This window comes from Cricetulus griseus, chromosome 2 (assembly GCF_003668045.3).
Source record: "Cricetulus griseus strain 17A/GY chromosome 2, alternate assembly CriGri-PICRH-1.0, whole genome shotgun sequence".
NCBI lineage: Eukaryota > Metazoa > Chordata > Mammalia > Rodentia > Cricetidae > Cricetulus > Cricetulus griseus.
In genome coordinates, this window is record NC_048595.1 from 238855736 (window position 1) to 238881920 (window position 26185).

The window sequence follows — 26185 nt, forward strand, 5'->3', positions numbered from 1 at the left end:
TACTAGGGGAGACCCAAAGAACTGATTCTATTCAAATAGAGTATGGAGGACTTCTACTTGCATCTACATGGACTCACTATATTCTTTACAGAAGGGAAAACAAAGCCATGTAATGAGTATGCTTGAGTTTATCACTACAATATATTCAGGTGGCTAAATATCATGTTTACCCAAAAATATAGAATATTTTCTAAAATAACTCTAAATTAAAATATAATGGATTTAGAAATTACTCATAAGATATTCTCTATTATTTATGATATGTTCATACTTAGAACCTGCCTGGTAGATTTTTCTCTTATTCACTTTATCTTCTATTGAATATATAAGTAAAACATTTTAATAAACCTTTGGCTTCAATGCATAACCACAGAACTATGTTAGTTCTAAAATAGCTGAGTTCATTCTAAAAAGACAAATGTTTTTGTTTGTTGGACAACTATATTTTAATATTCCTTGTCTTTTTAAATCTTTATTAGACACACATCTAATAGGTTTTCACTGAACCAATGAAGTACAGTATAGGCATATTTGTACATTCACAAAATATTATATAACTCCTGGATTCATAAATGTTTCTGCATTTGATTGTATTCTTATGTGTCTTGCGGTTCCTAAGTTTGTGTTTAATACTGAGCATATGTTTTTGTCCATCTCTCTGTGTATCTCTAAGTCTTCCAGTGATAGGATGTCTGTGTGTGTGTGTGTGTGTGTGTGTGTGTGTCTGTCTGTCTGTCTGTCTTATGTGTGTGTATGTATATATGTGTGAATATATGTATGGGTCTCTGCATGTGATATCTTTGTGTGTGTATGAATCTCAGTAACTTCAAGTACTTTATGTGGTGTATACATCTCTGTATGTTTTTTGGTATGTATGCATCTCTGTATTTGTCTATCTCTGAACATGTAAATCATAGATATATTTACAGTTGTGTATCTCTTTGTGTTATTGTATGTATACTCTGCATATTCAACTTAATGTTTAAATCTCCATTTAACTACTTGTATATTTGAACTTTTACATACAGGTATTCCTGAATTTTTTCATGCATTCACTTTTATGTGTATCTCATTGTGGATATTTCTTTGTGTTTCAATCTTTGTGGGTAACCCCATGAGTTGAAATGGATGTCTGTGTTTATTTTAATACATGCTCATCTCTGTAAAAATATATATTAATATAAGTGTGCATATATCACTTTCAGTGGTAAGCCTGGAAACTCTTGCTTTTTTCTTTTATTTTCATTCTTAGAATGTCTGTAAGTATTACTAGCTCTAAACATGAGTTTAGAAGCATCTTAGATATGCATTATTTATTTTACCAATAGGATTGAAACTATAAATTCACTTTCACTTCTGAATTCAGAGATTTCATGGAGTATTTCTCCTTATTGTATTCCATTCCTCTCTCATTCTTGTTTTTTGTATTTTCTCCTTTCAAAAAATAGCAAGGAAACTATCTAATAAATATGAATGCAGAGTAGAAAGTATATAAACTGATTTTTATGTAAAACTCTTCTAAAAATGAGTAAAAAGTTGCATGAAGAAGGACATCTTTATCATCAGTTTTTCCTTGACTGTTTGAAGTAGGTGGGTGGTGATCTCAATATGTTAATAATCTACTCTGATATCAAACTCTGAGAGAAAAGCTCAGAAGAAATGGATTTCATTAAAATGGGATTTGACTGTACTCAGAATGTCAAGTAAGTAGATTCAGGCTTGCTGTAAATATGGTACAGTTGGCAGTTGTATTATCTATATTTTTTCCATCTAGCTGGACTTTTTTATTTTCTATACTTATTTCTTTGTGGATTTGCATATTCTTTAACCTCCTGAAAACATAAACAATACTCAGACAGTAATTAAAGCTTTCAATAAAGTAAGAGTGATTTTATAGAGTAAGCAAATTTTTTCAAAGATAAAATTATACAAAGCAAAATAGAAAGCATCTTCAACACTGAATTTCTGAGAAGAAAAATTGGGAGTTACACTTTAAGGAGTTAGTATAGAAAACAGCTTCCTGGCCACAAAATCACTAACACAAACACTGAGATTGGCATTTAATAAATTGGACCTCCTGAAACTGACAAGCTTCTGCAGGGCAAAGGGCACAGTCAACAAGTGAAAACACCAGCCCAGACAATGGGAAAAGATCTTCACCCATCTCCATCCATGACAGAGGGCTAATTTCCAAAATATACAAAGAACTCAAGAATCTAGTCACCAAAACAACAAACAATCCAATTAAAAATGTGGTGCAGAACTAAATAGAGAGTTGCCAATAGAGGATGGAAAATGGCTGAAAGGCACTTTAAGTAAGTGCTCAACATCCTTAGTCATCAGGTAAATGCAAATCAAAACAACTTGATATGATATTACACCAGCCAGAATAGTTAAAATAAAAAAACACCAAAGAAAATTTATGCTGGAGAGGATGTGGAGAAACAGGAATACTACTCTAATGCTGGTGGGAGTGCAAACTTGTAGAGCCACTTGGGAAATCAGTAAGGTGGATCCTAGGAAATTGGGAATTAGTCTACTTCAAGATCCAGCAATTCCACTCTGAGGCATATACAGAAAGGATGCACATTCATACAATAAGGACATCTGTTCAACTCTGTTCATAGCAGCATTATTTGTAATAACCAGAACCCTGAAGCAACCTCACTGCCACTCAACTGAAAAATGGATAGAGAAAATGTGGTACATTTCATAATGGAATACTATGCCACAGAAAAGACCAAGGGAATCTTGAAGTTTGCAGGAAAATGGCTGGAACTATAAGAAACCATCCCATCCATAGTGAGGTATCCCAGTAACAAAAAGACCAACATGGTATGTACTTACTCATGTGTGGATATTAGACATAAAGCAAATGATTCCCAGCCTACAATTCACACTGCCAGAGAAGCTAGAAAACAAAGAGGACCTTACGACAGACATGCATGGTCCCTGAGAGAACAGGAAAGGAACAAGATCTCCTGGGAAAATTGGGAGCATAGGGGAGGGGACAGAGAGTTAAGAGAAAGAGAAGGGAAAAAGCGGAGGGGGAAGTAAGACATGAGGGACAAGCAAGATTGAGTCAGGAGAAGAATAGAGGAGATAAAGAAAAGAGATACCTTACAGAGTGAGCCAATGTAAGTTTAAAGAGAAATCTGGCACAGGAAAAAATCCAGAGATATATCATGATGATCCAACTAAGAATCTAAGCAATAAGGGAAAGGCTATCTTAAATGCCCTTCCCTTATAAATTGATGGATACCTTATATGCCATTTTAGAGCCTTCATCTACTAGCTGATGGAAACAGACAAAGAGACCCACAGCTAAGCACTGAGCAGAATTCCTTGAATCCAGATTGAGAGAGACAGAGAAGTGATGAGTCAAGACCATGCTGGGGAAACCCACGAAAATAGCTGACCTGAACAAGGGGAAGCTCATGGGCCCCAGCCTGACAACTTGGAAACCAGTATAGGACAGAATCAGGCCCCCTATAAGTGGGTCTCAGTTAGGAGCCCTGGGCAGTCTATGGGGAAACTGGTAATGGAACAGCATTTATACCTAGTGTACAAATGGGCATTGTGAGCCCATTCCCCATAGAGGGAAACTCTCTCAGCCTGGACACAACGTGGAGGGCCTTGGCCCTGGCCCAAATGATGTGATAGATTTTGATGATCCCCACAGAAGGCCTTACCCTTTCTGTGGAGCAGAAGGATGGGATGGGAATCCGTGGGGGGGGGAGGGGACAGGAGAATGGGAGGGAGAGGGAACTTGGATTGATATATAAAATAAGATTGTTTCTAGTTTAAATTAAAAAGGAAATAAAGAAAAAATAACTATTTTTCTTCTGTTTTATGGAGTCTTTTTTATTTAAAAATCATTTTCCATTTTCCATACCAACCACAGTTTCCCCTCCCTCCCTTCTCCCACTCTCCCCTCCCCTCTACACACTCCTATCCACTCCTCAGAGTGAGTAATTTCTTCCTTGGGGAATCCACAATGTCTAGGTTTGGGGAATCTAATAGTTAACTTTTGTGACTTAGAATCCACATTTACTCTCATTTTCCAGGAGTTATTGTAGCTTCTAATTCATGAGTTTTTCCTAGAATGCATACTTATCTTCCTCTTCCCATGTAGAGGGGGAAACAACAATATTCTAGATTCACAGTAGGCAGCAAGCAGACCAGATTCTGGAAGAGCAGCAACCCCTTCACAGACTTATGTTACTTTTCTTTAGAATGATGATGATTGACAAAAGCTATGTTCTTTTGTTGTTTTGAAAGTGAGTGAGATGGATGTCACTCTTCCTATTTCCTATGTTCTAGTATCCCTGCCCAGGGCATGACCAAGATTGCTATTTCCACATGAACTCACATGAAAAAGATACTATTTCACATCTGTATCCAGAGTCACATCTTCTACATGATTCTAGAGTTTTTCAAGTTGACAATTAGTATTAATCATCATATAACACAACTGTTTTATGCTTCCTCTAATGTATAGAATATGGTAGGAGGCATGACAAAAAGGCATATATAAATACCAGGTATACTGCATATGGATGATGAAATCAGGAAGTTGGATAAAAACAAATATTAAGTGTTTATAATATTTATGTGTGCAAAGTTCCTAACAAACACAATATTTCATGTATTTCTTTTCTTAAGTATTGATAAGTTTACAAATGAATTGTATTTACGATCCATACACAAAATTATTCATAACAGCTTAACTGAAAAAATTTATTTTAATTTGATTCTTCTTAATGAATCAGTGGTTTCTGCCATTTCTTAGATCACATAAATTCTCAAATTGTAGAAAACAGTGAGAGAAAAAGATAAATAAAATTGAAAGGACATGGCTGGTCCTAGGTTTTGTTTTAGAGGACTTTAAAACAGAAATAAAGGGGGGGACATCACTTGTCCTGGGTTTTTGCACAGAAGAATATAAAAAGAGTAATAAAAAGGTAAAGGAACATGGCAGTTCTGAGGTATGGTGGAGAAGAAAGTTCATTGTAGATGTGTGGGAGAGCATAGCTAGAGGTAGGCACATCTTGGAGAGTTCATCAGTGTTATGACCTTGAGACTTGTGTGGAGAGAGGGGGGAGAAGTTAGATCAGAGAGAGAGAGAGAGAGAGAGAGAGAGAGAGAGAGAGAGTGAGAGAGAGAGAGAGAGAGAGTTCAACAGCCCAGAGCCTCAAAAAGTAGAAAAAAACACAGGTAAGTAAAGGCTGGTTTGTATAGGGAACAACAGCTGGGCAAAAGTGAATCCAGCTCCTAGGCTGTAGAAGTTTAGGGTATGTGTATCATCTGGCAAGCATCAGGGTCCTAAAGCTGGTATGGACTGAGGAATGCAGGAAGAACCTGCAGGCTATTGTCCACTTTGATATATTAAATAGACAGAAAAATAAGCCATTTGTCCCAGAGTTTTCAACCTAGCAGAAACAATGACACAAAGCATTAAATAAAAATGAATATAGCTGTTACTGGGAAGCAGAAAACAATGCTTTCAGGAAATATTTGAAGTTATTCAAGCTTCTGGCTGTAGATAGTGTATGAATAAAGATATATTACTAGATTTAGAATTCATCTAGGTTACTTGTTATAGTTTTGTAGGCTGATTGAGATGAAATTAGTGATTTATGCCATTCCAAAAGAGGCAATTTTGATTTCACAATACATAGGAAAAAACAAAAGTTGTATTTGATAATTTGATCCCTGAGGATTATGGATTAAGAATTCTGAAGATTTTTGTTTGTTTTTATGGTCTTAGTTTTATGAATGGCATGTAACAACAATTGATAAGAAAAGATAGGACATGAATTTAAAGAGAATTTGGAGAGGTACATGACAGAGTTTAGACTGAGGAAAGGAAATGAAGAAATAATTTAATCATGTTATTACCTCAAAGCATAACAAAATAATTAAAATCTGAAGTTACACATTACATATATACCCAGGCTGACCAAATAAGTACATATCTTGTAGTTAATGAATTAAATGTACTTTGTTAACACTTCTTACAAAGCAGATGCAATTGAGAATGGATGAAAGATAAAATGTATACTTTGCCAAGCAGGTATGGAATGTATGAAGTTGGGTAGGGTCTTGAAAACACCACAGCTACGTGAATGATGGGGGAAGTGCTTCTGTGTATATGTTTTTCTTATTGGTTTATAAATAAAGTACAGCTTGGCCAATCAGGAAGCAAGATAGGTGGACTAGGTGTCAAGGAGGATTCTGGGAAATGTAGTAGAGATCCAGACAAGAAGTGACATAGCAGCCAAACTCATATATAAGCAAGGATAAAAAGGAAGTCATTCTCTCTAGGATGACATCGTCAATAAGATGAGTCTTATAAAATATGTAGATTTATGATAATTAAGACTGAGTTAGCAGATGAGAAATCCTAGTCAATGGCCAAGCAGCATTTGTACCTAATATAAGTCTCTATGTATTAGTTGGGCCAATGACATGGTGGTAGGAGGAACTTGGATGGCCTGGCAGAAAGTGCCCACTTGGAAGCAGGGCTAGGGCAGCTTGGAAGAAAAACTTAATATTACAGGTGAGTGTTGATTCACATGAGGCAAGAAGAAAGTCTGGTTGAGCATGTCTCAATAGTCAGTGTTGATTGAAATGTCTCGAATCTGAAACCAGACAATTTATTTTAGGTGTATTTAAGCACAGGGCAATTTGTGAAATGTTTACTGATGATGATTATCTCAATTCTGTTCCCACAACAAAGCTTATGTATGATTACATCAAAACTTTGTAAAACATAAGTAACGTCTTCTATAAAGATGATGTGATCACTTTTCTTGGTTGCCAACTTTACTACATCTTGAACGAAACCCAAAATATTGAAGGCACACCTCTGGGAGATTTTTTTTTTTACTTAATTTAAGTTAGGAAGGTCTAATTCTAATTTGAAGTGTCTTAGTTGGCTATCTGTTGCTGCAAGCAAACCCAATGAACAAAAAGCAACTTGGGAAGAAAATGGTTTATTTGGCTTATACTTCAGCAATGCTGTTTATCACTGAAGTCAAGATGAAAACTAAAGTAGGGAAAGATTCCAGAGGCAGGAACTGATGCAAAGGCCATGGAGGGGAGTTGATTACTGGCTTGCTTCTCAAGACTTGCTCAACTCAACTTATAGCACCCAGGACCAGAAGCCCAGGGAATGGCACTACCAATGATTGGCTGGGCCCTCCCTCAATTATCACTGATGACTCTAGCTTATATCAAGTTGACACACAAATGAGAATGTGCCTTACAACTCCTTCGTCTGATGTCTAGCTCATATCATGTTGACACACAAAAGCACCCAGTACATAGAGTCTTAACTCTATGCATTTATTTCTTTACTCCAAATGTTGCAAGCTAGAAAAATACACATTTCTAAATCAATTCCTGAGGCAGGAAGACATAGCTTTAATCTTGGGCACACCTTCTGTTGAACACCTATATAAGAACATGGAAGAAGGATGTTTTTTCTTTTTGACTGCTTGCTCTCACCTTGCTAGCACAGCCATTGCTTCACTGTTTTCAGAGTGTACTACATTGGGATTCCAGTATATAGTGAAGACCAGCTTAGACTTCCAGCCTTGTGTATGGAGCAACTCCTGGATTCCTGAACATTCCAATCACAGCCAGCCATTATTGGATTAGCTGGAATACACCCAGTAAGGGATTCTAGTAAATTACACACACACACACACACACACTCACACACACACTCACACACACACATACAGCCAACAGAGAGAGAGGGAAAGAGATAGAGAGAGAGAGAGAATGAGAGAGAGATTCATTCAATTAATTCTATTCTTCTATAGAACACTGACTAACACAGATTTTTTTATAGCTTAACTGAGAAAATACACTCAAGGAAAACAATGCTCCTGAGAACGGCCTCAGGGAAGACAGCTCTATAAATTGTCAGAAATAAGCATAAACAGGTGAGGGTAGATGGTTATGAGTAACTAGGGAGTAGGGGAAAAGTGTTGCCTTGCCATATACGTAGTCCCCAAGGTATTAAGCACCTCCATTCCTAGTCCTTTGGGCAGAAAACAGCTTATATATCTCTCTCTTAGAAGAGTCAATTCTGCATGTTTAAGATTCCTTGTTTACCTAGTTTAAATCTGTGAGCACCAGTATCTGCATTCTTCTGATAAGAAATGAACTCTTTTTTGCAAGACCAGTGGAATAGATTGGTAAATGGTAGAGTGATAGAACATGAACATGCAAGAGTTCCTGTAACTGTGTTTCCACATGGGTCTGTGTCCTGAGATGGCAGCAGTTCTAGCAATCCAGTAGTCATTAGCATATCTAAGAACAAGAGTTTGGTTTCTAAGCACTGTTTTACATGAAAAGAGAAAGGAATGAGTCAATGGACAATTTAGAAAACCAGGTTCGAAAATATAATGTAATCTTGGAGAACTCCATGATATGTGAGTTTAATAAATAAGCTTGTTTGTTTGCTTGTTTAAATCAGCCATGTTCCTTTGTTTGTTTTGCTTACTTGGTTGGTAATACCAGAAGATTACAGGAACCTTTGTAAAGCAGCATACAAACCAAAGTTGAAAACTTTAAACAGATATGATTTTATTTAATTGTCCCAAATAAAGCAAAAATTAATTGTTCTGCCAAGTAAAAATATACTAGTAAACAAATGTGCAGAGGATATTTTTTCTGTAGCAGCATTCCACATTTGAATGTGGAATGAAAAGGAGAAGGTAAGAAAGGCAGAGAGTGAGAGAGGGAGAGAGAGAGAGAGAGAGAGAGAGAGACAGAGACAGAGACAGAGACAGAGACAGAGACAGAGAGAGGAGCAGAAACAAAAGCAGAAGGAGAAGGAGAGTCAGGAGGGAGAGGAGGATGAAGAAAGTAACAATACATGCCTGGCTCTGAATCTAATGAACAAAATTTAAAGGGAAATGAGATAATTTCATAAACACTCAAGGTATCTCTAGTAGAACATTTAAAACAACAAAGGTGAAAAGAGCAAACTTATGTATGTATGGTAGGATCTAGTAAATGCCCATTAGCAAAATGTTGAACATTCACACTAGTAATAGCATAAGGAAATTAACACTAATGATAGCAGGTGACTCCTTAAATGATACAGTGACAAAGACACAATGGGTATTTTCCATAATCAGAAGAAAGAATCAGACATGTGCAAGTTTAGAGGCACTAAAATGTAATTGTCCACACCTTTTCTAAAGTGTCAAGGGTATAAAAATAATTTGTTAATCAGTCTAATAATTTGTAGAAATGTAAGAATAAATGAAATAAAATTCAATGTACCATCCTTCGGAACCTCCAATGTACCATCTCCTTCGGAGATGTTGGGACACAAAGCTGCTGGTAGACACTGATGAAAATCAATTGAAATCTACATTTAGGGCCAATGGTTCTGTGGGTAAAAGCATTTGCCTCCAATGCATATGAACTGAGTTTAATCCTCAGGAACCACAAGATGGGAACAGATAACTAATTTCTTCATACACAAGTGTTGTGGTTTGGGATTTCCTGACCATCCCTACACACACACACACACACACACACACACACACACACACACACACACACACACACTGAGAGAAAAAGAGAGAGAATCTGTTTTTGTTCACTAAGGTTCCATATTAGTTTACTTTTATTAATATTGAATTGCTTCATAAGTTGTTAACATGAAGAAAAAACTGTAGATATGAAGCCTTTGCAACACTTCTGTTAGTCTAATATTGCCACAATACATAAATCTTTAAAATATGCTACTGTTTGCATTCTACTTATATTTACTTTTGCTTGAAATAGCCTCAAGGGTACTAAGGAGCTGAGTTTTTGTATTTTGACTTACTGTAAAAGGAGAGAAAGGGAAAAACAATCCAGATAATGCAAACAATGATTTCAAAGCTTTCTGATACTTTCTATTCCCTTCAAAGCAGCCACAGTCTGAAGACAAGAATGGGCAGAAGGAAACATTCAGCAAGGTTTATCGTCACTGCATTCCCAGAATCGAGAGGAAAGAGTTCTAAATCTCAGAAACCAGAGCAATGAAACTAGATATATGTATTATTCTTACACACTTCATTATTTTGAATAATCATTATTTTGTTCCCAAAAGAAAACTATTCAAATAGTAAAATCTAGGGATTGTATTAAATAGCAATTCAAACCAGAAATTCAGCATTCTTATTATTTTATGCTTGTTCTTCATAGATGCTTAAACAGAATAAAAGTAAATGTCAGTCGTATCCCCTTATGTACAAGATGATTAGAATAACTCCATATAATATTAATTAATGAAAGCCAAAATTCCAAAGAACAAATATATTTTGGCTTTTTACTCATTATATTGGAAGGAGTTTTAATTTAAACATATATTTCAGTGTAAAAATTATTAATTCTTGACTTCATTATTTTTAAAGAAATATCAGGAGGAATTGTAGTAGGTATGCAGGAACAGAAATGCACTTATCTTATAACACATCACTGTTATCAATAGGTACTTTAAGCAAAAGTAAATTTGTCCAAGTTACATAGCAATGAAAGGAGAGTAACACCTAAATGAATGACTTGTTACCTAAGAGATCTGTCCCTGTTCTAAGTACTAAGTCTAGGATGAAAAGTTCAGAAAGACATGGACAAACAGATAAAACAGTTACTGACCAGGAACAGATGAGCCATTTTCTCTACAAAATGCTTAAAAATGAATCAATTATTATCAGCTGTGCAGGAAAATAGACACCATTATCTATCTTGTTTGTTCTTTCAAGAGAAAGTACAACTCAAGGTCTGTATCTAATATTTCATCAACCTCTGACTTGTGTCCAGGACTTGAAGTTTGTTTAGCACGACCTACTAATTTTGTGCAATCTGAAGTAGAATAACCCTTCACTAATCTGGACCCTGCTAACAAACCCCACCACTACCAAAAAGCCTCAGGCCGTCTCTGACCTCCTTCTTCAGGAGATTATTCTCTGGTTTGGAATCCTCACCTCTCTTTAGTCAGAAAAATTGTCCTCAATTCACCTTCAAGATCTTCCATACTCATAAAACACTCTATGCATCCCTTGGCATTTTCATTTCCCATATCATCCTCAGTGCCCAGGAAAAATAGAATAAATTAATCTCTCTTAAAAAAGCATCGTCATTTAAAAGTCACAGGAACTTCACCTTGTTGCCTCTGGCACTTTTCAGGCTCTGGACTCTACCCAAGAGAACCTTTTTAATCTCAAACTTTGAGGTGGTGCATGGGTGACCAGCTCTAACCTCTGGTCTGTTAGTCAAACCCTCACATCTCCTTGTTCGCCTACCCACTCCATTAGTCTACCATTTCATTTCTCTCCTATGGAAATTTACAGACCACTCTGTTCCTGACCATGCACGAACCCACATCCATGCCCAATCAACATCAGAGATCTGGTCCTTCTCTCTTCCCCAGGCAAACATTCCTCACCTCTTTCCCCTAAATAGCAGGGCCCCTTCAAAAATAATTCTTGTAACCCCCAGAGATGCTAAGCTACCCTGTGTTTTGGGATTTTTTTGTTTTGCTTGTTTGTGTGGTGTGTGTTTTTCAGTATGAAGCTAATAAATGTCCTTTAAATATGAGTGAATACTTATATTGGAATTTTGATAGGGATTGCACTGAATCCCTAGATTGCTTACAGGATGACCATTTTTATTATAATATTACTGCAGATTCAGAAACATGGGTCAATACATGTTCTGATATCCTCATCTATTTATGTCTTTAATGTCTTAAAGTTTATACCATAGAAGTCTTTCATTTGCTTGTTTAGAGTCACTGCAACGTAGTTTATAATATATGAGACCATTGTGAAAAGTGTTGTTTCTCTGATTTCTTTCTCTACCTATCATTTCTATATAGGATTGCTACTGATTACTTTTAATTAATTTTGTTACCAACTAATTTGGTAAAATTGTTTTTTAACCTGGTGTAGGAGTTTCCTGGTGGAGTTTTTAGTGTCACTTACTGTCACATGATCTACTAAGAAACATATGTTGATTTATTTATCTTTCTAATAGACAACACTTTGATCTCCTTCTGTTATTTTATTGTTTGGATAAATCCATGTGTGGGTCAAAGAAAATATGGAGGAGAATATTACTGTGATCCACTGGACAAGGGACATAGAGAAAGGGAAGCCATAACAGGTGATATGCTGCAGAAATGGGGTTGAGACTAAGATTTGAGGGAATGGAGTGCCAGGTGAAAATATGTAGTTCAGCTACCCATCTACCTGCCTGTCTACCTGCCTACCTACTTCCCAGGTCTGAGTGGCCTAAGATTTCCCAAGGAGTGTCTGCTGGAGATGAAGGCTGGAATAAACCAATGATTACGTAGGAGAAATTTAGGAGAGGAAGTTTTGTGTGATTCACTGCAGATGTGTGGAGGGGAGGAAAGAGAGCTCAGCAGCACCAGTAGTCTAAACCTAGGTTTTGGTTTTGAAGCTTGGTCATTGCTAATACTTTGAGACAAAGACAGGCATGGGGTACATCAGATACTAGAGATAAGAACTATGGTTCTCTTTCCTACTGTTCCCCTGAAGGGCAGGTGGGACTTTGCCTCCTGCCCTCTTTTCTCCTCTTCTTTCTCTTTCTCTCTGTTCCCCTCTTTCTCTTCTTTCCCTCCCACTCCCTTGCCTTCCTAATAAAACTTCTCACTTAAAAAAATAACTATGAGCTGACTAGTTAGGTTTCACTCAAAAGCTGAAAATATACTTTAGTTTCAGACTTGAATGAACATAATTTAGCTTGTAAATAGTTTACTCATATGCACAGGTATGAGAAAGATAAAGATAAAATACAGGAAGGAAGGAGTCTGGTCATTAATTCTCCATTTTTCTATAATACCTGAGCATTAGAACTAAACTATGAAAGTAGAATCAGGAAGAGAAGGTGTGGGGTTAAGAGAGACTTCCAAACTTGTGCATAGAGGTGACAAGAGAAGAGGCCTTAGGAGAACTATAGCAAACATTAAAAATAGACCTAATAAGGATTGAGGGTAACACTGGAAAGGCAATTTATTAAGCTATGGATATTGGGTGTGAAGATGGATGAGAAATTTCAAAAGTTTTGTAATATTTTCTGAAGTTAGTTGTCTTTTTTTTTTCTTTTGGGTTTTTGGGGGCCCCATCACCAGCTCCCAAATAAATCACATACTGAGTGTTATTCTCAGTTATGAATTCCCAATCTTAGCTTTTATGTTTATAGCCTACTTTTCTTATCTTAAATTATCCAATCTACCCTTTCCCTGTGGGTTTTTATCTTTCTTAATTCTATTTTTATTACTTACCTTCTTGGGTGGATGGGTGACTGGGTGGCTCAAACGATGACCCCCTACATCCTCCACTACTTGTTCTCCTCTTCCTCTTTTCTTCCTCAGTTTTCCTTCTATTTATACACTCTGCCTCCCTGCTCTTTTTGCTTCTGCCTCACTCTTGGCAGTTCAAGTGATATTAAGTCTTCCTATGGACTACAGTTAGTTTTTAGATTGCTGGAAGAGGAGACCATTTAAGACCAGGAAACCCAACTTTCTCAAAGGAAAGTCTTTGAAATGTGTTTTCTACTTTACTCATTTGAGCAGTTGATGCATGGTGTATATCTAATGCATAAGGAATCATCAGGAAAACCTTCCTACAGTTCTGAAGCAGAGTAAGTGGCTTCTTTTCAGTGTAGGTGCTATTTTTTAAACAAATGATACATTCTTTTTCTCAATGCCTTTTCTAACAATATTGCCTGTGTTTCAATTTGCTGTCTTTGTGCCTAAGCATCACCATAAATCAGACTAAAAGTATTCATCCATAGCCGTGCTCTCGCTCCATATTTTCTTCTGAGACAATGACTTAATGACTTACTTATTCAGAAGTGATTGGGGATGTCTTCTGTATGTGGTGAGTATACGTTTATCTTATTGGGTGGTGAAAAATGCCGATTGGCCAGTAGTCATACAGGAAATATAGGTGGGGCTACCAGATTAGGTAGCCTGGCAAAAAAGAAGGCAGAGAGGAACTTCCAGGGAGATGTCATATAGCCTCAGAAGGAGTATCATGCCAGAGCATTATGGGTAAACCATAGCCTTGTGGCAATACAGAGGTTAACAGTAATGGGTTAATAATTTAGAGAAAGCTAGCCAAATAAGAATCCTGAGCCATTGACCAGTTTATAATTAAAATAAGCCTCTGTGTATTTATTTGGAGATAAAGGGCTGTGGGACTTGGTTGGAAAGATACTCTGTCATAACAGATGTTTTAGAAGCAGAGCTATAGTGCTGTAAATATCTCACTGAACGGTATGTAGAATGAGTTTACATTAGAAAGCAAATCATGAAGTCAAAGCAAAGTGTTTCTACAAATAATCTGAAAAGTCTGGATATGGAGCTGCCAAATTGAGAACCTATTACCGCCCCCCCAGATGTCTAGTAACTTCTCAGTTCTGTCTCTGCAGTCTATGATTCATGGACTCTGCTTTCCTGAACTGGCCTTCATCACTCATTCATATTTACATATATTTATATACACTATATATATGTATATATACACTTATTGTGTATATAATATATACAATATTATTATATGTATGATTATAGTATATGTCACAATTGCTTGAAATCCTGGAGCATCTAATCCCTCACATGGATTCTGAAAAGCTCTTTGAACTCACTAGGATGCTTAACATGGGCAAACTTATGGATTACAGATTGACAACCAAAAAAGATTCAAATATGATCACTGTCAAATGTAACCATGCCAAAGATTAGTTACTATAAAACGGGGTGAGTTAGTTAATTACTATGAAAAAAATATTCGAGAAGTATTAGACATTACTGACTTCATATCTAAAGACATAACATTTTTAAGAGAGAAAATAATATTTTAAAATGATAAAATAGGTCACTATTAACAGATCTAAATCAAAATGATGCAGTTAACTGATGGAAAAATAATGTATATAATAAAATAGGATGAAATCTAATAAAGTACAATTCATTAAAACAATGGAAATGAATACATGGCATGAATTCAAAAGCTCAAAAAATGTAGAGAGCTCTAAAATATAGAGTTTAAAAATGCTAAAACATGAATAACGTCAATGGAATCCTCAATAGATCAAACAAATACTAGTCTCAGCACCTGCCTAGATCAAGAAGAAAGAATTTAAAAAAGGAAGATATATATTGGAAGATAAGTTAAGCTCAAACACAAAAATTGAATACAGAAAGAACAAAGAAACATGATTGAAGAACATCTTAAGAGATTTTGAGATAATATTAAATGTACTACTGTATTTGCCAGCTTCTTAAAAGTGAGATAAAGAAAAATTCATATGTAATTAGATAAGAATAAAAGTTAAAAAATCAGTAATCTCGAGACATACATAGACATTGAGCTGTAGGAAGTATGTTGGACCTGAAGGATGCATAACTAGGAATTATCTTCGTAATGAAACATTGTGACACTCTCAATAACATAAGAAAAAGAAAACATCTAAAACTTCAAAACAGTTTCAGAAAACCTCTCCAATGAACAAGGAAACTGAACTCATAATCTAGAAATGTGCCATTCAGAAACATTGCATGAATAAATACGTTTTGTCATGACAAGAAAACAGTGAGGGAATTTATTACCTTCAGACTAGATCTGCAGTATATTGTAAAGTGAATGAAAACCACCATATGAAGAGTTTTTCAAGTATGTTTTAAACTGGAAAATCAAACATACAAGAATAAATGAAACTAATCTAATTGGTAAAGAAGAGAGGATTTTCAAAATAGGGAATTAATGAAATGATTGACTATGAACAATGACATGTAATGACAGTAACTAATAAGGATGTGCATACCTCTAATAAATAGTATATTAACTGCATGGAATGTTTGTTACTTGACTGTGAAGTATTTATTTTTACAGGTAGATGTTAGGATATAATATATCTCCACAATACAGAATGATTACCTGGTTACAGTAGAATAGAGCATTCTATATTAAGATAAGGAAAATAAAAGTTTACAAATTCTTGAGAATAAGAAACACATGGTAAATGATAAACAGATTCCTGAAATAATCAAGAAATAAATCAAATTTCAAAATTCAATGAAAATATAAACATAATGTACTAAGATCCATGGGACACAAGGAAGCCAGTGATAAGGGGAAAGTTCTTAGAAGAGAGCTGAAAGATCTCAAATTAATGACATATTGATATAGCTTCAGACATTGGGAAATCAAGAGCAAACCAAATTCTAAAAGAGAAGACAGGAAGAATTCAGGGAGGGAAAAACCACAAATGAAATAGAAACTAAATGGCACAACAAAGATGACAGATAACCACACAATACTAAGAACCAATAGGAAAACCAGTAGTAACCAATTCTTGGAAAAAACAAAAAAACTAAACAAGATTGATATAGACTTTGATTTTTTTGGGTAGTGATTGGTTTTAAGCAGTGATTTCTCTTCCTGCTGTTTCAAAAACTGCCCCTTTGTCTTTTCCTGATTTGCTTTAATAGTATCATTTTCTGTTTCTTTCTTGTGGCTTAAATTTCTTGGTTAAATTCTGTATCTTAAATTTCAAGATGCCTTTTATCAACTTTCATAAAATTTCAGACATTACTGACTGAAATATTCATTATTATTTTCTGCTCCTTTCTCATTATTTTTTTTCCTTCCTGGGATTCCCAAAGTGTATAATTTGACATCTCCCTCTGTCTTCTCACTTTCATTTATTCTTTTCCATACAATATATCTTGACAGCAGTTTCCCCTCCATTCAGTACTAATTGTAACCCCGATATCCCTTCTCCTCCAGATCTACTCCTCCTCCATTTCTCTTTAGAAAAGAGCAGGGTTCCCAGGGATATCAACCGTCATAATAAAATAAATAATACTAGGTACCAACCATCATATCAATGCTGGATGAGGTAAGCCAGTAGAGGGGCAACTGTTCCAAAAGCAGGCAAAAGAGTCAGAGACACACTCATTCCCACTTCCACTGTTAGGATTCCCTTAGAAATCCCATTCTAAACAACAGCAACATATATGCAAATGACTTGATACATACTCATACAGGCTCCATGATTGCTTATTTATTCTCTGGTAGCTCCTATGAGCCATGTTTAGTTGATTCTATAGGTCATGTTCTTCTGGAGTCCTTGAACTCTCTGGCTTCTGAAATTCTTCCTTCTTCTTTTACTTGGGATTTCCTGAGTTCCACGTAATGTTTGGCTGTGGGTCTCTACATCAGTTCCCATTAGCTGTGGGAGGAAGGAAGCCTCTGTGATGATGATTGGGCTGGACACTGATATGTGATTATGATTAGAGCAGAATATCACTAGGGATGATTTCGTTGACTCTTTTTAATCAATCATGTTTTGTTCTGCCTAGTCTCTTGATTGTCTGGCTTCAGGTTCTTGCCAATCCAGGCATGGGATTTCTCTCTGCCATTGGGCTTCAAGTTAGAACATTCATTGCTTGGCCACTTCCACAAGTTCTGAGCACCATTGCCCAGAATGTCTGTAAAGAACATGGTGTAAGTCAAAGGTTTTGTGGCTGTGTTGGTGTCCCAGTTCCTACAATGGAAGCCTTTCCTGGTTACAAAACATGGCTGATTTAGGCTCAGTATCCCCCGCTACTTGGAGTCCTTGTGAGGGTCATCTTCATGGACTCCAGGAATTTTTCCATTGCACTAGGTTCTCTGGTACTCTTTCCTTCTATGCCTCTTCATACCCAATCTCCTTCTGCCCCATTCTAACCAATTCTCAGTCCACCAGAAAAATCTAATATATTTTCTCTATAGTTTAATCTCTTTAATGATAATATTTCCATTGAATTGAATTCTGTTTCCTTTAATCCTGTGGCTTTCAACCTTCCTAATGTTGTAAAATTTTAATACAGTTCTTCATGTTGTGGTGATCTCCAACCATGCTATTTTTGGTGCTATTTCACAATTGTCCTTTAGCAGCAGTTATGAATCATAATGGAAATATCCATATTTTCCAATGGTCTTAGAAAGCCCATCTGAAATGTTCATTCTACCCCTCAAAACATTGCAACTCCCAGTTTGAGAAACACTGATTAAACATTTTTTCTTTTTCTTCTTCTGGTTTAATAGATTAATTATTCCATTTTTGTTTCACTTTGTCACTCTTTTGTGGAAACTCTCTGTGAATTTTTCTGGTCAGTTATTCACTCTTGGATGATTGCATACACTTGACAAAGAAGTCTCACCATAGGAGAAGGCTCCTAGTTTCACAGATATGTGGATGTGTGCACCAGCCAGTTAGATTTGAACACCTGTTTTCCTTTACAACATTCCTGCCTTGATACTGGCAAAGATGCAAGTCCTTCCTGTGTGCTGGTAGTACTCTCAGTGATGGGCTTGTCCAGTCATGGAAAATAGTGTCTCCATGTGTAGAGAAGGCCTTTTTGTTTCCTAGTCCACCATCTTGGCCATGCTGCTCTTCTGTTAAAGATTTACTGTGCTTCTGCCATAATTTTCCAGAGTTTGTTTTTTCTTTCATTTTCTTTGGTTAAATTTTGAGGTATTGAGATCAGTCTTAAGATTACTTACAAAAATAGTTTAAGGGTGCTTCATGGAGTTTATGTATGAAAGATTGATATTGCTAAATACTTTATTTTCTATTCATCTCCCTATTTTAGTCTTTGATTGTATTTGTACCATATCTACAGTTTGGAATTTCTAGGTATGTGCTAGGTATTAGAAAGCATAATTTCAGGCTTTCCATAATGAGAGGCTCAAGTTTCCATAACATATTATTAATAATCATTGTTCTTTCATTCAATGTCAACTTTTAAATAATTTAATAACAGTATCATTTTAGTTAGAGTTATATTGCTCCAAAGAAACAGCATGAGTATGGCAAGTTTTATAAAAGAAAACATTCAATTGGTTGTTTGTTTATACATTCAGAGGATTATTCCATTATTATCTTCAAGGGAAGCAGACATGCATGGTGCTGGAGCAGTATGTGACAGCTCTACATCCTGAACCAAGGTCAGCAGGAAGTAAAGGCAGAGAGGGACGCTGAGACTGAAGTGAACCTTTGAAGCCACAAAGCCCACACTCAGATCCACACATCCTTTGACAAGTACACACATGCTTCAACAAGGATAGACCTCCTAATCCTTCCAAACAGTTCATTAATCTGCAACCAAGCATTCAGATATATGAACCCATGAAGATCATTCTCCTAAAAAACTACTTGTGAATAATAAGATACTCCGTGTTAATTAAGACTGGTCCCCATAGGCTCATATATTTGAATGCTTGGTTGTTAGGGAGCTGCACAACTTGACTGGGATTAGGAAGTGTGGCCTTGTTGGTGTAGATGTGGCTTTGTTGGGAAAGTGTTTCACTGGGAGAAGACTCTGTGTTTTCAAATGTCCTAGCTAGGTCCAGTATCTCTCTCTCTTCTTGCTCCCTTGCCAATCTTGATGCAGAAATCTCATCTACTTCTCTAACACCATATTTCTCCATATGCCACCACACTCCCTGCCATGATAATAAGAAGCTAAATATCTGAACTGTAAATCTGTTTCAATCAAATGTTTTCCTTTATAAGAGTTCCCATGGCATTTCTTCACAGCAATAGAACACTAAGACACCACCACAGTTACAAGTATACTGATGACCATATGCAGTCCCCATTTATTGATTTTATATTTAATTATCATTTTTATTGTTACAGATCAAATATGGATATTACAACACATTAGACAATTAATCTACCACTTAGACATATACAAAACCCTTAAACTATCCTAAGTGGAATCGTAGGAAGAATAAATGGACATGTGTTCACTCAATTTGTCAATTGAATTTAGATTTTTTAAAATTGTGGAACATTTTAAAATAATTTTACACATTATCACATATTAATTAAACAATATTATATATTATGACAAACTGAGATGAAATATTTCAAATAAGAATTACTTGAATTCAAACAAAGTGTTATGTAAAATAAGCTGAAAATAATTTGAGAAATTATTAATTTAGGAAAAACAAAAGGGGCATAAACAAGTATAATACTTTTATAAAATTTAGCATTAACTTTATGCTGCAGATTTAAAGGTAGATCAGATTTTCAATCATTTAAGTTGTATACTGATGAAAATTAATGAGATACTTTAGAGGATATATATATATATATATATATATATATATATGTGTGTGTGTGTATTATTTTATAATTAACTTAGAGATATCCATTTATCCTAGATAGCCTATTTTAATACCAACATGATCAATAGCTCACAAGTTTAAAGACTCTAAAATAAATATTTCAATTTCTTATTCTAAAAACAATAGTTTTTGAAAATTTATTGTAAGAAAATATTATTCCATGTGAGTAGGTGATAGCAGCTGATACAGTTGTCATGGAAATAGAAAACAATATTTTTATTGAAATTTACAGTGTAGTGAACATTACATAGTATGCTACACAAGATAATTACTGAAACTAATGCATTTCTAGAGAAAGCTTCAAATAGACTTTACAGGAATAACAAAACTTCTTAGATATTAGCACAGAAACAAATAAAGATAATAGCTAGATTCATGTGTTTTGATGCAGTGTTACCAGGTAAGAGCACCATGGCATATTTAGAGAAAAACATACCTCTGCTAGAGCAAGAAACATGGTGTCACCTGTATAGGTTGATAAGAGGAGACTGTGATGATATATTTTTTATGATTTTTTATAGCTTGCCTGAGGAATCAGAAAGCAAAGTGAGCCACAAGAGATAGAGGTCAGTAGGAAATGGCACACAGTTTTAATCCCAGGACTCAGGACATAATGGATCTCTATTTATCTCTATTTATTCAAGGCTAACCAGGATAGAGTGAGTCAGTTTAAAAGAACCTAGACCACAATTACAATAGACTTCCTGGTTCAGAGAAGAGGTTAAGAATATTGAAAAAAGGGTAAAGCTAGAGGTATTGGTATCTTCCAAGGTCAAATTCTTTAAGAAGGAGTTTAGGCTGCTTTAGAAAGGCAAACCACCCTAAACGTGCCCAATCTCACTTGAAAATGCTAATGCCCAATGCAATGGATAATTAGGGCTTTAAAAGCAAAAGCCACACCTTTAAATGTCTGGAGCCAAGATACACTTGATATTGAAGCTTATGGCTATGATGATGATACATGGATAGGAGAGGTGATTTGAGGGGGTCTAAATAAAAATTAAAATTTCAAGTGTTTTGAATGTGGCAGAAAAGGGATTGTAAACAGGGCATTTCTAGAAGCAATTCTTTTTATAAATATAACCCAAATAAAGTGCACCTCCTTTTAGTATTATGCAAAATGTATGGCAAAGGCAGGCAATAGACAAAGGAATGTAGGTATACAAACTATTATCAAGGTAACCCATTACTTTCAGCACATGCCTCAAGGAGCCACTCAAAAGCAACTGAGTCCAAACTGGTTCAGTAATTTTCTATCACTTTGAATGAAATTTCTTCCCCAAATAATTAAATAGTGTAATGCATATTGAAAGAAAATACATTGTTCTTGGTGATAGAAGAGATTTAGAAGCAAAAAGAAAATCAGGAGAAACCATACATCAAAATTGATAAAAGATTTGATTAGCAACCTCCCCTAAGTCAGGGTTTTAGAAGCATTTTGTTTTCATCTTTTCAGGAAAATAAAAGCTACCATATTGAAAAATTTAAAGACTTTTGGACAAATAAGCATCCAAAGAAGAAGAGGGAGATCCCTAGAAAAAAATATCAAGAAAAATAATCTGATCTAATAGGATCTCCAAAGTCTCCAAATAGATCATGCACACCATTAATGTCACCATTTGGGAGTCATAAGCATCAAGATCTTGATGATTTCAGAAAAGCCTAATCTACAAAGTAAGTTTCAGGAATGTCAAGACTGTTAATACAGAGAAATCCTGTCTCAAAGAAAAAAACAAAACAAATAAAAGAGGATGGAACCCACAACAATTTTCCCAACATTTGATAACACCATTAAGCTGAACATCTTAAAGTGAGGATTGACTCTGGCCTATGACTGTTGAGAATAATTTTGAGAAGGACAACTCAGATGATCCAGTCTCACAGACACTGTTCAGCATAATTTTCAGGAGGTCATCTAAGATGATCCAGCCTCACCAAAATTGCTCAGGACAATATTGAGGGGGCCAGCCGAAAGGATCCAGCCTCACAGACTGCTCTATCCAGGACTTAAGAAAGGCCCTGCACCTTCCCGTTATCCAGAGACTAAAACAAAAATAATACAGCATAACAGCTAAACAAAAATTTTCTTTTCAGGATCCCATAAAGATACCTACATGCCCACACAGCAGGAAGTAACATTAAGAACAGGATGCACACATTTTCAAGATGTGGGGTACAAGTTTTTTGGACATTCAATGGGTCATAGATATTTGCATTGGCTAGAGATATTGGTTACAATATATTGTTGAATATGGTCTGGAAAATTTTGAACAATGGGAATTGTATTTATTCAAGGAAAAAGTTAAATAAAGGGGATTAGATTCAAAGTTTTTGATTTGAAAAAGAAAAAGGATACAGATGACAAGATAAAAGGGTAGATTATTAAATCTAACTTCGAAAAAAGTATATAGAAATAAAACGGTAGATTACTAAATCTACTTATATTAAGTATAGATATGATAAGATAAAAGGTATATTATTGAATCTATTTTTAAAAACAACTAGCAGTTTTAAATAGTTATCATTGGATTGGAATTCTGTGTATTATATTCAAATATTGTAGATTGATACAAATTTGAGATTGGTTTGTTAACATATATTGTAAATAGATTTCTAACTTGTTGAAGGTATTGTAACTATACAGCATATTCATCAATGAAATACAAATTTCTAGTTATTGAAAGTTAATATTACCAACTATATAAGATAATAAGGAAATGTAGATGAATAGTTACCTATTACAATCAAACTTGTAATCACATTATGTATATTTTGAAAGTCAAACAGATATGTAATTTACATGAATAGGTCATCTTCAAACACTTCAGATATCTATAGAATATGGCATTTAAATAGTTTTAATAGGATAGCTATTTTTAAATAACAATGAGACATGTCTGCTCCTGTCAGCACCAATCTACTTCAGAGAAGATGATGGAAATCAAAGAAACTCACGTTAGGTTTCTTTATGGCTAGTGTAAGTCACTGGACATGAAAGTTCCCTTGCCTTAACCCCTGACAATATGATGTCCAAATTCGACAACCAGACACAAAACTGTGCCAAGACTAGGCAAGAGAGTCCTTCAGAAAATCCGGCTTCGGGCTGGAGAGATGGCTCAGAGGTTAAGAGCACCGACTGCTCTTCCAGAGGTCCTGAGTTCAATTCCCAGCAACCACATGGTGGCTCACAACCATCCCTTATGAGATCTGGTGCCCTCTTCTGGTGTGCAGATATACGTGGAAGCAGAATATTGCATGCATAATAAATAAATAAAAATCTTTTAAAAAAATCCGGCTTCACAGAAAAGTGTGTCAGAAATGACAGCCCTTTAGACTGAAAATGGATGTCCCAATGTTGCAGAGGAACCTTGGATGACTGTCAGCCAGCCAGCACTTCTTATCATTTCTCAGATTTTTAGAAGTTGCTTTCTTACACTTTCTGTTTACTCAGTTAATACTACTTCCTTCTTGGATCTCTGAGGGAGTTGAAGACTAGTTAGTATAGTTACAGTTTTTATTACCAGACTCAGAAAAGAAACTCACTAAAGGGGTGTAAAGTATAAAAGTTTGATTGAAATCAAATTTAATTTGATAATGCAAATTAGAATAGAAAATAAATTAGGTACAATGCTTTGGACTCACCAAGATAGGATAGTCAATGAAGTATTTTCTCTAACTTTGTCAAATGCAAACAGAATAGACATTGTTGATGAACTTAGTGCCTGTAGATAGTGAATATACTTATTTCATTAGTTATTCTTAGCTGCAGCCTTTTTTTAATTGGACAAAAGAGAGGATTTGTGGTGATATGTCATTTAAGACTTACTACAGCTTGCATGAGGACTCATAAAGTAAAGACAGTCACACGTTATAGAGGTCAGTAGATGTTGGCACTCAAGACATAAAGGCAGATGGATCTCTGACAGTTCAACACCACCCAGGTATACATTAGAATGACTCAGTCTAAAAGAGAATTATAGCTCACATCTTTATTACCAGGACTCATGAGAGGAATATAAGACAGGAGCAATGTACCAGGTATTCATTCCACAGGCACATTGAGGATAGAAGGGATGCATTCTCCAGTGACACTGAAAATAGGAAGGCATTCAGTCTCAGAGTTGTCCAACCATATTTTGGAAAGGTAGAATATTCTGCTTGAGGTAATAGTAAGAATTAGTGGTCAGCTACCTTACTTTTCTGATCATCAGCTTGAAGCTTGAACACCAATATCAGTCTTGGAGTCATTTATTTATCATGTTATAGGAGATTGTGGAAGGTGTACTGTTTTTGGACTACTGCTTTAGTGATCTGTGAATAAAATGTAGAGAATGGAAAATTTTCTAAAGCCAATAGATCCAGTATTTTTCTTGTGTTTATTAATACTTGTACTATAGAAAGTCATTTATTCCAAAGAAAATTTTTTAAATATTTAATAGATGCAATCTAACTTAAATGTGTGATATAGTCACATAGAGTCAGAACATATTAAATGAGCTGATCCAGCAGAGTAAATTCCCAGAATACAGAACATTGCAAGGACTTTGAGAAGTACCCTATATTTTTCTTTTTTTTAATCTTTATTGAAAACCCCCTTCTTATAAAGCAATAAATATTCTTCAGGAAATCTTCTAGTCTTTTTGCTTCAGGAAGTACTTTCAATTTTCTGATTAGAAAATAAATTGGCAAATAAAATGTTCAGTCTTATGTCTCATATATATGTATACATATATATGAAGTTTCAATGATATATACACTTCTATATGCTGAGAAATGTATAGACATATGTACATATACATAACATGCTGTATGTCATGAATGTTTTACATACATTGTTTTTCCATGTTTATATATGCAACTAAAACTCATGCTGATCATCAGAATGAGGGCTGGAGCCATAGTCTTGGATATATTATTATTTACTAGTATTTGTTTTTTAGTTCTTTATTCTCTATGTTTTATCTTATATCATTTTGAAATAAATTTAGACATCAATCTAAAATGGGTAACTAACTCTTAATTTAAATGTGATTTTTGAAAAAGGATTCTGTGCACTGTGGGACATGAAGACTGTGTCTGAATTTTTTGTTTGACCTTCATAAGAACCATCATGTCACATTTAACAAACAGGTCATACAAGTCATTTACTGGTGAGAGTTCACAAGGGAATTTTCCTCTTTGTTTTTTCTTTTAGAGATGAGGAGTGTCTATGGAACTGCTTTCCTTTTCTTTTTGTTGTTGTTTATTCAGTTCCAGGGTCTGTACTGAAAGCAGCTGGGCTTGACCACACTTCTTTCTCATATACACTTTTTAAAAGTTACCAATTGTCAGCATTTGTTTCATTACTATACATGGTACTGTTTTTATTTAAAAAGTGACATAGAACAAAAGATAACCAGCCTACAAACTACAACCTCAGAGAAGCTGGAAAACAAGGATGACCCTAAGGGAAACATATGAATTCCCTCAGAGAAGGGTAAATGGACAAGATCTCCTTAGAAAATTGGGAGCATGGCAGGGAGGAAGCAGGAAGTAGGAGAAAGAGGAGGAGGAGATAGGGGAATGGGAGGAGAACATAATGGATCAGGAAGACTGAGTTGGGGGAAGAAGAGAGAAGGACAGCAAGAAAAGAGAGACCTTAATAGAGGGGGGCATTATAAGTTTGAAGAAAAAATCGGCACTACAGAAATGTCCAGGGATCCACAAAGGTGACACCAAGTAAGAATCTAAGCAATGGTGGAGAGGTTACCTTAACTGTCTGCTCCCTTTAATGAGATTGATGACTAGCTTAAATCAGAGAGCCTTTATCACATAGCTGATGGAAGCCTAAGAAGAGATTGACAGCTAAGCAATGAGCCAAATTCCTATAATCCAGTTGTAGAGAGGAAGGAGTGATAAGCAAAAGGGTCAAGTACTTGCTGGGGAAACCCACAGAAAAAGCTGACCTGAGCAATTGG